Raw genomic sequence first — 14,747 nt, forward strand, 5'->3', positions numbered from 1 at the left:
AACGCGTTACGTTACGAAGCAGCTTATCTTCCCATAAGAAGTTATCACTTCAAAAAGGTTAAACGAAATCAGGATCTACAGCTGCTGTTGAATGTACGCTTCTTTAGAGAGCTGATAGTTGAAACAAGTGCTTCATTAATGTTATATTTGTTTGGGGTACTACTTTCTATTAAGTGATTTATCAAAGCTATATAAGCCATAAATTACTCTCAGGTACTGTTGAAAGCATAACATAATCAACAATAAAATTCTTTTGTTGTTTAAGTTACTGGTGTCATGGCAGAATGATGATATTCCATGAAATCTATTGTGTTACCTATAGGTCACTGATAAGATTGATTCTTTTTATAAATCTAATTATATCTTTTGGAAGTGAGCTGACGAACCTCAAATAGTTAAAGGATTGGACTTCCCGAAGAGATTCATCATTACTGTCCAAAGTACTATTACAGAATCCACACGCTCTGCTCTCTAAGGCCTACGAATCCTAGGATTGAGAGGTGTTGGTTTTACCTGCAGTGCCCCGTGAGTGTCCTGGTTTTAAATGCGTACGTTTTCTCCTACCTAGCCCTAGTGCCTCATGCGTAGTCCTTTTTATTGAAGGCTTGGCTTAGGGTTTCGGACTAGGTTTGAACCCAGAGTGTGGCTCCAGAGTTGATTACATTCTTCCGATCATGATGTGTCAAGGGTGGATCTAACAAGAACACAGAAGAGTTTAGGTCCAAATTAAGTTAATTATTCGTTTTAGGGTCTAATTTTTGCAATTTTATCAGCGCATTTATTGCTTTTGATCCCTGCATGATCCTGAAACCCATCGAAATATAACTCTGTTTATTTCTGCCAGAGTTGTTAGTGTGATCCGGAAATTATTCTGTTCTAGCCTATAGCGGACAGAGATGCCTGAATGATGTGAGAATGATGATTTGGCGTAATTTGAATCATAAATCAATAATTTGAAATTAATTCCTCCACAAGAGAAATATTATCTGGACCGACGGACAGACGGAAACTATATGAGAAGTCCTATTTAAGTTCCTTTTTATAATTTGCCGAACATTCAGTTATATACTAGGATTGTTTAGCGTAATTTGGGAAACTGTTGGATCTATTTTGACGGAACATTCAATGGTAGATTGCTTATATTGTTAGTAGCTATGCTACTATAATAAGGGAAGTTATTAAAGCTTAGAGCTCTTCTTAAAAAAATATTCGGTGAAATTGTGAACCAAAACTCAATTTCAATGGTGGTTCAATGGATTCAACGCCGGCAGTCTGTCGTATCCAACTTTGTTGAATATTTATCAAGCAACTTTTGGAATATTAGGCATCCCAGTTATAAAGAACTAACTTAAAAGTAAATGTGAGTATCCAATAAGCAATCAGAGACCCAAATAGAATATTTATATTTAATAATACTTATATTTCAAATGTGAAACTCTAAATGAATGGATGAGGTTGTATTAATATTGTGTCAGTGCGAATTAATTCTTAAGTAACTGCTAGTAAGCCATTAATCAAATATATCATATATATGTTTATAATCCAGTGTCCTGATGTTTGTTTCCAGTGAACTCCTAAACTAATGAACGGATTTTAATGAGGATTACTTCGATGGAGTGCAGTCTACTTGAGAGATAGGACGTACGGTTTGACAGTTCTGCTATGAATAATTTCATTATAACATATTTATCGAAATAATTCTTGACGTTATGAAATATTATTGATAAATTCATAAAAAATAGTATTTTATTAATTATGTACAGAACAAGGTCTGTCGAGTCAGCTAGTAATGAAAATAGTTTTATTGGACAGTTTTAGGTAGAGTCATCAACAATCAGATACCTTACATTAACGAAATAACATTAAAATTAAGACAAGTAGTGTTTACATGTTCAACTTAAAGGTAAGCACAATATTACTAAACAACTAACACACAATTTTAAATAATTAAAAAAAAAACACTTAATTTACACCTCCTACAAACATACCACCTAATCTTTATCATTTTATATAACAAAAAACCAGAAAATCTTATTATGATGAAAATAACGGAGGTTAGTAGTGGCAACACTATGATAGCTTTAATAATGTATTTTCAATTTTGATCTCTTGTATTCTGTTATTCGACTCTTCTACAATAGTTTCTTCATCTTAAATATCCTCACACTTTTTACATACACGCGAAAAATTAGACGGTTGCGTCTGAAGTTAACCAAATAGCAATGAGAGAGTGTGGCATGATTATAAAATAAATATAAACGCTCAAAGCAGCTTGAACCCAGGGTCATAAGACAAGTCCATTTAAAAAGTATATTCACAATTGGACGTAATTTCAGAAAAACGTTCCAAGCCACAGTCATGTCGAAATTGTGTTAAGAACACAAAACCGACAAAAAATGCCAGCCCTACTGTCACTCTTTAAATGACATCATGACTTAGTACCTAGCCCAACCCACATATATGGAATACACTAATATTTATTAAACTTTAAACACGAATTCCTTAAAATGAGAAGTTTGTAGCTTGGAACGTTTTTCAGGAACTAAGTCCAATTGTGTTTACTAATATTACAGTAGATAATATGATAATGAAATAGTTCACGCTCAAAAAAGAAATAAATATTATATGAATTTTCATCGTAAGTCACAGAGGACATAAGTTATTAGCGACAAAGTTCTCAAATTATAGGTGGTTGCTGGTTTCATGACAATCTGAAGTCTGGAGCCTACAGCCACTCTCAAGATGTACTGTGTAGTTTGTACTTCAGTTTGAGTACAGATATCGTAGGGTGCGCTCGCTCGTTCTCGCCATTTTGTTAATGTGACGTGGCTAACTTTGCGTGTAGTTTCGTTGTGAAAAACCTTGTACTATTCCTAATTTAAAAAGATTATCTTTTAAAAATGGAACTTTTATGTGATTTAGACTTTTTCAATTAAATAAATAAGTCTTAATAGTGCACTTATTTTTTGGTTTTTTCGGCGGAGAAACGGTAAGTTTATTTTATCAATGGTATTCACAAATTTACAATAATTTAAGCATTAGAAACTTTAAAACATTTTAATTATACTTCGTTTTGTCTGTTAAGGTTTTGAAATATATTTTTTTTTTGGTTTTACAATAAACTTTTTACTGTTTTTTTTTTTTTTATATAATTATTAGAATAAAATTTAAAACATTTCTTACATACTTTTATAGCAGCAGTTTGAGTTTATATTCAGTCTTTATTATTAAATTGCCATTTTTTTATTAAACATTTACAGTTAATTTTAATTATTGGTCAAAATTTTTTTTTATTCCTTCACGATCGAGCGTCACTCCATTATCGTGATTATAAAATAGTGTAATGTCGATTCTTTTTCTATCGATTTCGGTGATTTATCGGGTGTATGAATTCATTGATTAGACATAAAACGCCGTAGTTTGTGAAATTACTGGGCAAATGAGACTTTAACCTCATGTCTCAAGGTGAAGAACGCAGTTGTAGTACCGCTCAGAATTTTTGGGTCTTTCATGAATCCTGAGCGGCACTGCATTATAATCGGCAGGGCGTATTAATAACCATCAGCTGAACGTCCGGCGAGTCTCGTCCCTTCTTTTTCATAAAAAAAATACAATTTGCTTATACTACTAAGTATTCACTTCTTTTGGCATTTTCAGTCATTTTAATTTTATCGAAATTTATCTTAATTTTTATTTATGTGGCAGTTTCCATTTTTCTTTGAATGTTTGTCAGCCTATCTATGCTAATTCAAAAAGAGCTTGATTAATCTTAATCGAAGTTAGTATATAGAAAGAATATGTGATCATTAAATTAGTGTTATCCATTGTAAGTTCAGCTCAGGTCAAAAAAAATCGAACATACATATTAGGGCCCGTTTCCACGAGGACGATTCGCGTTTTTTGACGAATCGTTTTTTTTCACTATTTGTGTTTTTTTGACGGAAGCAATGTTTTGTCCGTGTTCAGGTTCTCGAATATGTTTTTGTATGCTTAAGTTTGTTTATCATATTATTCATTTTCTGAAATCCATAGTACAGCCTATGCCTAGGTTGGGGCAAGATAATTTGTGTAAAGGAGTCTTATAATTATTAAAAATTGAGGCTCTTTGTCCAGGGCAAAGCATACATATAAATTATCTACGAAAGAACTACGATCACCCAAGAAATAAGTTTAAAATTAATCACTGAGATTATATTTAACTAATATCGTAACGAATCGTAAGAAATGATGGACACGTCATTTTATTTAATTTATAACGACGAATATTTAAAGGCATAAAAGGCATTTATTTTCTCAAAATTGATTCCTCTAGAATTCTTTTTGATGTCATTTCAATTTGACGAATCGTCAATCACGTATTCCGTGTGAATGCGCCCTTAGGTTGAACAACCACCGCTCTGCCGAATTAAGTAATAACGAAATAATTTCAAAATGCAAAGAAAATCCGCACAAGCAGTTACACGGTATTACTAAAATATTGACTATGTAATTGTTGGTACTTCTTCTCATTAAAGCACAACTCTTTGGTTAAATACATTTTGAATGTCTCCTGGGCCTGTTAATTTCTCCTACGCCTTTTGATAATATAAACTATGATATAAACTTTTTCGGCGGCTGTGATTTGAGATTTAATCCAACTTCCACTCTAGTTACTGACATAATGCAGCATGGAATATAATAATAATATTGACACACTTTTTACACAAATTATCTTGCCCCAAGTTAAGCATATATAGCCTGTGTTATGGGTTCCAAGACAATGATATATTTAATACAATATACTTACTTAAACATACACAAATTCATATAAACATACATAAATACATTTAAACATCCATTACATAAAAAAATATATAAAATAAATTTTATATTGGATCAACTGATGCGATTAAAGTCAGTACACTGATGGATTATTAAATGAATACTACCTTATTTATCTTTTTATTTGTATTTGAAAATAGCATAAATGTAAGAATCATAGATTAAATCAATGATAATCTAGGTATGTAGCTTTGAACAGCCGAGTGCTAGTAACATATCTTTTAAATCGATAGAACGTGCACAAGTATCGGTATTGAAAGTAATAGAGGAAATCAGGTACCGACCCACTGAATCCTGATAGTCAATTCATGAGGATGGAAACGTAATGGATGAAAGAACATAATACAGGCGGAAACATAAGATAAATGGTGATCTTATTTGAAACAAAAATGCACTATTTTTTATGATAAATAAGGGACGAGATGAGCAGGACGTTCAGCTGATGGCAATTGATTACCCATTACAATGCAGTGCCGCTCAGGGATTCTCGAAAAACCCAAAAAATCTGTACCGCACTAAAATTGCGCTCGTCACCTTGAGACATAAGATGTTAAGTCTCATTTGCCCAGTAATTTCACTAGCTACTGCGCCCTTCAGACCGAAACACAGTAATGTTTACACATTACTGCTTTACGGCAGAAACAGACGCGGTTGTGGTACCCATAATCTAGCCGGCATCCTGTGCAAAGGAGCCTCCCACTGGTAAAATCTGCTTTATATCAACTGGTTGAAATAATCATTAGTAAACAAGCAATTATAACAGATATTCATACAATGGGGCTCTCACATTAAAGGATTGTCTAATAGACTTAGTTCTGCAGTATACGCGGTTAAAATATTAGACAATTAACTGACATAGATACGACGCGACTAACTTACTTTAGTTATTTTCATAGTATTACGTCCTATGGTATGTTGCTATGGGGAATTGCTGCCGATATCAATACCATCTTTGTGCTCCAGAAGAGGGCTATTCGCGCTATTTATAACCTAAGTCCTAAAGAATCATTGAGAGAAAAATTGAAGGAAATTAACACCTTGAGTGTTGCTTCTGAATATATTTTTGATAATGTTATGTATGTACGTGATAATGAAACACCAGGAACAAACATAAACTTATAATGCCTACTACTCGGCTAAGTCGAGTTAGTGAGTCTTTTGTGGGACGTTGTATATGCTTCTGCAACAAGATCCCAGATAATGTTTAACACAAATATAATACGAAAAAAAAAATTATGCGTTTGTGTGGTAAAGGTTAGTATAACATAACTGCCAATAAGATACCACTGGGAATTGAGCGACCGCCTAAAAGCTATTAAATAATAAATTTTATTGTATGATTTTACATTGTAAGCACGTTTTTATATAAAAAAAATAGCCCGCTGAATTTGTTGCACCCGTTCTTCTCAGGTCTGAGGCATACCTTTTGAAATGGTTGGTAGTTTTTGACTTTCAATAAGTGATTTTATATCCTATTTTAAATAAAAATATTTGAACATGACACAATTTGATTTGACAAAATGGAGTTTTTAGATCGATACAAGAGTAACTACAAAAAAGCTTGAAAACTCTCTACGGGCGGCAATGCTTTCCAGGAAGGTTTATAATTGAAACATAGCAACTGAAAGTTATACAATATACCAAACTAAAAAATGAAACAATAAAAATAATGGACAACACAACCAAACATAATTAATGTAAATTTAAATTTTCATGGAATATTGTATCGCTATTTGGGATTATTGTATGTATACGATACGTTAAATATACGATGTATACTATTAAATATTTCATTAGAAAACAACAAAACAATGGTCTATTACTAGTCTGGAATAATGACTAATTATACTGAAAATGTAAATTCGGCGAGTGAATAATTCAACAAGCTTTTGATAGATTTTTATAGAAACAACTAGCTGACCTGGCAAACGTTGTTTTTCCATATACAATTTGTTATGATTTAAAAGTGATAACCCTCACTTCTAGGATTAATGCACAACATAAAATTTTATGAACGATGCGGGACACGAACCCATGAACTCTCACGTTCCGTGCGAGTGCTCGTGTTTTTAAAATCATAACAAATTGATTAGATTTGCAAGAGCGACATCTCAAGTCAATATCCTAATATGCAAATACTTGGGTTGAGCAGGTTATCAACTGTAAAGTAGATCCTGTAGATGAAACCACAACCTGAGAGTTGAACAAAGCATACATGATTTTATGACTATACGTTACTCGAACGGTTAGCTCACTTGGAAGAGCACTCGCACGGAACTCGAGAGGTCGTGGGGTCGAGTACCACATCATTCATAAAATTTTGTTTTCACATTTTATTTTGTATATAAATTATTTTTAGTGTTCGACTGTTTTCTCTCCGGCGTGCTTTGCAAATCCGATAATCACGAAAAAGTTGTCATATTTCGGGTTAATATATAGCATAATATGTGACACTCACAACAAATGTGGCTTTCTATTGGTAATAGAATTTTCAAAATCGTGTTAGTAGATTCAGAGATAAAGGACGGCAACGCTACTGTGATTTTCCTAATGTTGCAAGGAAATGTGGGTGATCACTTAACACCAGGTGACCCGTGCGCTCGTTTGTCCACCTTTTCTATAAAAAAAGATAAGCCTCTAGAAAATATTGATACTGACTTTAGAAGAAAGAATCTATTTTATTCTTTTCTGAATTTTTCAATGTTCTTAAAATATATTCATCATTCCAACAAATTAAAAGTCATGAAAATCGGTCCAGTCGTTCTCAAGATTTAAGTGTTCGAACAACTATATTGTTATATTATTTACTTTTTAAGATGACCTCACTAATAGGTATTATAAATGCTATATTTTTTTTGTAAGGATACGTGGTAACACTGAAAATGTTTAGAATTGGCCAGTTAGAAACATTGCTAATGAAAACTTTTTTTGAATTTCAATTTTAGAACTCTTTGGTAACCTAATGTATATATAGTATATTGCATTCATTTGTCATTTGTTTTTGTGAATTGGCGGCAAATCTAAAATTCTTGTTACACCTGAAACCTGAACATAGCGCGAGAAAATTTTCGGTCAATGATTTATTCGTTGTGGGCTTGCTCAACAACAACGCTATGATAGGCTGCGATAGCATTTCTTAATGAAGCCCCATCTCGTGCCACTATTTACAATTGATTTAACGAGTTTAAGCATGAACGAAGCAATCTCAATGATGTGAGGGACGTCCTTAAACAGCGACTACTGAAGATAACATCAGTGCTGTGCGATGCATGATAGAGGAAGATAAGAGATTGACCTATCAGCAGATACGAGTAAGCCTAGGCACCGGTATGAGTCAAGTTAAAAAAATATTACACGAAGAATTAGGCGTCAGGAAGCTTTGTACCAGATGGATTCCCCATACTTAACATAACTGACGACCAGAAACACCTTCGCATGGATTGGTGTCGCCAAATGTTAGAAAGGTTCAACGGCGGTGACTCAAATGCTGTATTTGACATCGTCACAGGTGATAAAAGCTGGATATATTGCTACGAACCCAAAACCAAAAGACAATCAGCTCAGTCGGTGTTTCCTTTCGGGGATCGGCCAACTAAGGTAAAGAAAGGAAGAAGTCAATGAAAAAAGATGATTGCCTCATTCTTTGGTCGGAAGGTCATTTCGCGATAGTTGTGCTAGAAAATGTAAGGACAGTTACTGCAGACTGGAATGTCAATCGCTATTTGCCTGTTGTCTTGGAAAAAATTCGACAGCAACGCCCTCGAAGCAGGATCCTCCTTCACCACGACAATGCTTCAGCGCACTCCGCAAAACGGACTGTTGAATATTAGACTATGGCAGGTGTCGAGATAATGAGTCATCCGTCATACAGTCCGGACCTGACGCCCTGCGACTTTTTATTTATTCCCAAGAACTAAAGATAAAATTCGAGGTATTCGCTTTACGAGCCCTGAAGATGCGGTGAAAGCGTACGAAAATGCCAGAAGTGACCCCTAAGGAAGAATGGGCCCACTGCTTTTCTCAGTGGTTCCATCGAATGCGACGATGTGTAGAGAGGAACGGAGATTACTTCAAAAACTTTTTTCAACTTCAAAAAGTTTTTCGAAGAATGTAGCCACTCAGCCGTTTTTCATTTTCTAAACATTTTCAGTGTTACCTAGGTACGGATGTATGATAGTACAGCTTTTGCGTAACAGTCTTTGCGGCCCATGCCAGAATAGCTCGCAGATTCCAGGTTTTTTCCTACTTACTTGATACTTATCTTTATATTTTGGATAATTTACACTATATCTTTATAAATTATGCCTATGTGCTATTCTGATGTGTAAGCTATATTATTGTAAAGTTTCATGAAAATCATCAGTGATCACTTTACCTTTATTAGGTGACCCGTAAGTTCGTTTATCCCCCTTCCCAATCTTCCATAAAAAAGCAAGTAACACGTCAGAGAACAACAGAGTTTTGTATTCATAGTTGTCGCTTCTGATGCTGAACCCACATTACAATAATAGTTGTTTTTGCAACTGTACACAACAGTTGCAAAAATAACTAATAAAATAAAAAAAAAATAAAAAAAAATAAAAAAAAAAATAATAATAAGGGGTATTAAAAGACGAATGTGTGTGGCGAAGCCGAGTGTGATAATAGTATCACATGAGTATTTTAATACCTAATTATCAACCATTGCATACAAGACTTTATCTACACCCATAATATGAATCCTCTAAAAGATTCTGAAACAGTTAGCTTACTGCTTAAAAAAGCCAGTCCTAGTAAACATTACATCATCCAGACGAGTGTTTTATTGTTGTACTGAATTTCAATACAACACTCGTTTGGATGATGTATTGGTTATTAGGACATTGGGTATTTTAATGTTGGCAAAAAGCTAACTGTGATAGAATCTTTAAAACAGGATATAAAGCATGGGTGTAGATAAAGATATTAAAAAAAGGTTTATTTAGTTTCGCTTAACCCAGGAAGCATTACTGCATATAAAAGAACACACACATTTTAACAAAACAATGTTCACATGCCGTCAAAATAGTTTTGTTTACTTTATTTCACAATTGACGTGTCCAAGGATTATTAAACGTATATTTTCTTTCAAACACCGACTAAATTTTAATATGTCGTAAAACTCCATGGTTTACAATGCAGAATTAGTTTCCAACGGCAATTCAACGAATTATAATCTCGTTCCAATAAAAACTTTATGTTGAAGATCAATCTATCAGGAATCAGGGTTTCACATTTATGGTTTTATTTTCATCTAATCGATGTTTCTGGAACATTTCTGAGATATTTTATTACAATTCTGTTATTCAAGTTCATTATTAATGATCCTAGCTTTTACAACAGAAGGGACTTTTGGCTTCTATTCTTAATATTATTGATGAACAACAATGGATTCACTATTAGCTCTTAAGCTTTAAAAATACTTCAATTAAATGTAGAATTAATTAATTAATTCTTTTATTGTCATGAATTTGTAGACTTGTGCTTTCAGAAATATTATATTTTGTTACCCGAGAGGACGCGGGTTCGAGTCCCGGATCGTTCATAAATTTTGGCTACAAATTTAATTTAAGTAAGTAAATTGTATTAAATACATCGTTTCTTGCACCCATAGTTACAGACTATACCTTATTTGGGGCATGATAATTTGTGTAAAAGTGTTGTCAAATTTTGTTCAATTTAAGATATCAAGAAAAACAAGTAGAAATGCATTTATGCCTTTGTATTGTTATAGGGAAATGTTTTCACTATTAAAGACACGTGTATCTGTTGTAACTGCTCTATCGAAACTGAATCGTATCCGAGAACGAATTATCGTCGAAATCTCGAAGACTATCAATTACATCTCCATCTACCATTAACTGGAAATTAATCGTTATAGCTTCATCAGAAATATTCAGCCCGAGCTTTCATGCGGCGGTTGATTAATATCTAACGTTCTGCCGAATTTTCTAGCAACATTTTATAATTGAAAAATGATTAATTGTTTATTTATTTGCGTTGCATGCATAATAGATCTTAAGCTTTAAAAATACTTCAATTAATAATTGTCATGAATTTGTAGATTTGTGCTTTCAGAAATATCATATTCTGTTAATATTTGAATTTCTCAAACACACTTTAAGCCTCATCTACCTTTTTAGGCAAGAGGAGAAGAAGCAAGCATACAAAGTAGAGGAGTCAATTGCTGAGCTTATAAAGAGTCGAAACGTATACCTATATATAAATTTAAAATTTGAAAACATTTTGATATGTGACGGTGAGGGTCGAACTGATGGTATTCTGGTGAGAGTTCATTGTTTACCACCAATACTTTTTTATGATTTATTTTACATCCCGGGTTAACAACTAGAGATGTCACGATTTAACTAGTAGGTATCTAGCGATTTAAGTACAAACAGCGCAGAATACATATATACGCGCGGGGCGTTAGAAAATGGACAAAACCGTTTTATTTTGCTTACGTCTACTGACGTTAGTAGGCAGTCATCAGTTTGCAAAGGATCCTTCGGCTTTGTGATTTTAGATGTGGGCTTGGACTGCTGCAAGGATTTTAACTCTCCATGTCGCAGAAGTTGGTACTGACACTGCCCTTTATACACTTACATTCTTTTACGATCCTGACACCGTTTCAGTCTGTACTATGGAGTTCTACAACAATGAACATGTTTGTATGACTTAAAACGAATAAATATAACTTAGCAGGTTCATATTATCTTAGCTGCTATAGTATTTGTAATAGGTAATCCTTCAATCAATAATTAATGCCTTTAGTAGTTAAATTTAGCCTCTCAGTGAAGGACATCACATTTAGCAAGCGAGGTATTAGGTAATCTGCAGTTTGTTCACCGCACACGTTGCAGGCCCGGAGAATCCACATCCGGTTCTGAGTTATGGCTCTTGTTTGTATGGCATGTTCTATCTTTTGCAATCTTATTTTTTCATTAAAAAAGTATTGACACAATAGCATTTGTTTAACTTTATCATAAATGGGCAAGATTTTGCAATGTTTAAATATTTCAATTTTGTTTTGTTTTGATATTCAAAGCATATTAGCAGATAATGTATTTTTTTTTAATTTTTAATTGAAGTTGTAGGTATATTTGCTTCGGTTATGAGGAATATGTACGGCCATAGTTTGTTAAGCCATATTGAATATAGGATTCTGGTAATGAATTATAAAGGATATTTTTTACTTTAAAGGAAATTCTATTTTTTAATATTACCTAGGAATTGCCGTAACTTATTGCTCGTATTGCTAATGTATTCGATGTCGTAGCTCTAGTAGTATGTAATACTCATATATTTTATGTAGAAACGCAATCAATAACTCTCGCCGAGAGCTGCGGCTTGAAAATAATATTAAATAATAACTTTTGACCTTTTCCCGCTCCAGAGATATTGTTAAGCGGAAATTATGTAACAGGGTTTCTCCTCTCTCCACCGGACGCTATAGTTCCCATTCACCGAACGATTTATTTGTTTCATAAAGCTATCGATTGGTTTAATTAAACTTTTGATGTAAATGTCATCCCTACAGTTGAAGCAAATTAAAAAAGACGACAATAACAAAAACTGTACTCACAAAAAACACATTAAAGATATGATGTGGTATTGTACATAACTCATGACCTATTTAGTGGATAATCACCCTGCTCAGTAGCTAGAGGTCCCGGGTTCGAATTCCGGTAGGTGCAAATATTTATATGATGAATATAGATGTTTGTTTCCGAGTCATGGATGTTTATATGTATTTATGTATGTTTAAGTTAACAATTTGTTATTTTTAAAGTGATATCCCGCACTTTTGGGATTAATTAAATTAAATTTGTTACCAACATTTATGAACGATGCGGGACTCGAACCCGCGAGCCACAACCTGAGATTTGAACAAGACATACCAAAATTTAAGAATGATACGTCACTCGAACGGCTGGTTCAGCGGAAGAGCGCTCGGACGGAACCCGAGAGGTCGCGGCTTCGAGTCATGCGGGACTCTCATAAATATTGGTTTCAAATTTGATTTTAGTAGGTATATTGTATTAAATATATCGTTGTCTTGCACCAATAGTTACAGGCTATGCCTACTTTGGGGCAAGATAATTTGTGTAAAAGTGTGTCAATATTTGTTCAATTTAAGATATGAAGAAAAAAAAAAAGAAATACAAGACAATGATGTAACAAGATTGAAAAGGCAAAAGATTTATGTCATCGTTTTGTTACAGGGAAATGTTTTCACTATCAAACACACATGTATCTGTTGTAATTACTCTATCGAAACTGAATCGTATCCGAGAAAGAATTATCATCGAAATCTCGAAGACTATCAATCATATCATCTCCATCTACCATTAACTGGAAATTAATCGTTATAGCTTCATCAGAAATATTCAGCCCGAGCTTTCATGCGGCGGTTGATTAATATCTAACGTTTTGCCAAATTTTCTAGCAATATTTTATAGTTGAAAAATGATTAATAGTTTATTTATTTGCATTGCATAGATATTTTTAAATCTGGTTTATAAGTCATTTTGATACTTGGTATCAGCTCGGCTCTGCTTTCATCATTGCTCCTCATCATCGAGGATCCTAGGCTCTGAGATAAGCTCGGTCACTTTACGCTGCGTGGAGATGTCATTTTTTTTTGGAGACTAGGTAATACATTTACGTATTGACGACCCCGAAACTGGGCCCATATGTCGGACTAGACTACCCCCTCTACCGAGAAAAAACCTCCTATATGCTGTCAGCCCTGAAGGCTTTTGTCAGCCCTGTAGCCAACGTGGAGATGTCATCTTGTTGAATTTATTTTATCGCATTGAAGAGACACAAAGAGGAGTGTGATATTATCGAAATTTGTGCAAAATGTCGTGCAAAGGTGAGAGGTCGCGGGTTCGAGTTTCGAATCGTTCATACAATTTTGTTGTATCAACTGTAAAGTAGATCCTTTAGATGAAGCCACAGTCTGAGAGTTGAACAAGCATACAAGATTTTATCAACGATACGTCACTCGAACGGTATGCTCAGTTGGAAAGAGCGCTCACACGGAACACAAGAGTACGCGGGTTCGAGTCCCACATCGTTCATAAATTTTTTTTTCAGTTTTATTTCTGTAAAATAAAAAGCACTAAAAAGTAAAAACAATTCTTCTATTACTTAATTATCAATGTAATGTAGTTACAAATTATAATGTTGTGTATGTACACTCGGGATCATAAAACATGTCAAAATAAAACTAGCACGTTCAGTGCTCACCACAGATGGAGGCTTTCAACGAGGGCGTCAAGAAAATGATATTCATATTTCACTTTACATCACAAAAAGGGATCTTTGTAATGAATTTACATAGGTGCTACTCAGTGTCACAAACGGTGGAGTACGCGAGAGCTTATAACTAAAAACATCATTCATTCTATTGTTCCTGGATCTGCGGCGCTCCACTATAGGTATTAATCACTGTAAAAAGATATTTTAATTTTATTTACTTTGTCGGAGACAAAAACAGAAATAAAGATTTAACACATATTCAAATTATAACGAACTAAAATAATTACAATTGTTCCCATGGAACTTCTCACTGAGTACATAGATGTTGAAGACAAAAAAGATAAAAAAACGTACAGTTTACAATAAGAGTAAATTGCAGTAAAGGTAAGTAACACTTGGTAAAATTAAGCTACATCATTGAAAAACCTGAATATACAAAGAAAAAATAGTATATTTAAATTTAGATTATTTAAAATTAGAATTGAATATTTTTTTAAGATTAGATTTATATTTATTTTATAGTTCGCAAGAACAAACAAATATCCTTCATTCTATTGTTCCTGGATTAACAGTTATAACATACATTATTCTACTCATATTATAGAATGTTGATTATATTATAACGTAAAAAATACTGGCAA

The 14,747-nt window shown here is 33.6% G+C and overlaps 1 protein-coding gene across 1 annotated transcript in view; it reads left to right on the forward strand.

Annotated features, from left to right (window-relative positions):
• The first annotated feature begins 2,781 nt into the window (after positions 1-2,781).
• The window catches only part of LOC126970309 (prolactin-releasing peptide receptor-like), an 86,776-nt gene continuing 74,810 nt past the window's right edge, over positions 2,782-14,747 (forward strand). Inside the window, exon 1 of the mRNA XM_050816151.1 lies at positions 2,782-2,989. The gene's annotated coding sequence lies outside the window, so the exon portion shown is untranslated. The remainder of the gene's footprint in view (positions 2,990-14,747) is intronic.

The sequence above is a fragment of the Leptidea sinapis genome, chromosome 20 (assembly GCF_905404315.1).
Source record: "Leptidea sinapis chromosome 20, ilLepSina1.1, whole genome shotgun sequence".
In the NCBI taxonomy this organism is placed as follows: domain Eukaryota; kingdom Metazoa; phylum Arthropoda; class Insecta; order Lepidoptera; family Pieridae; genus Leptidea; species Leptidea sinapis.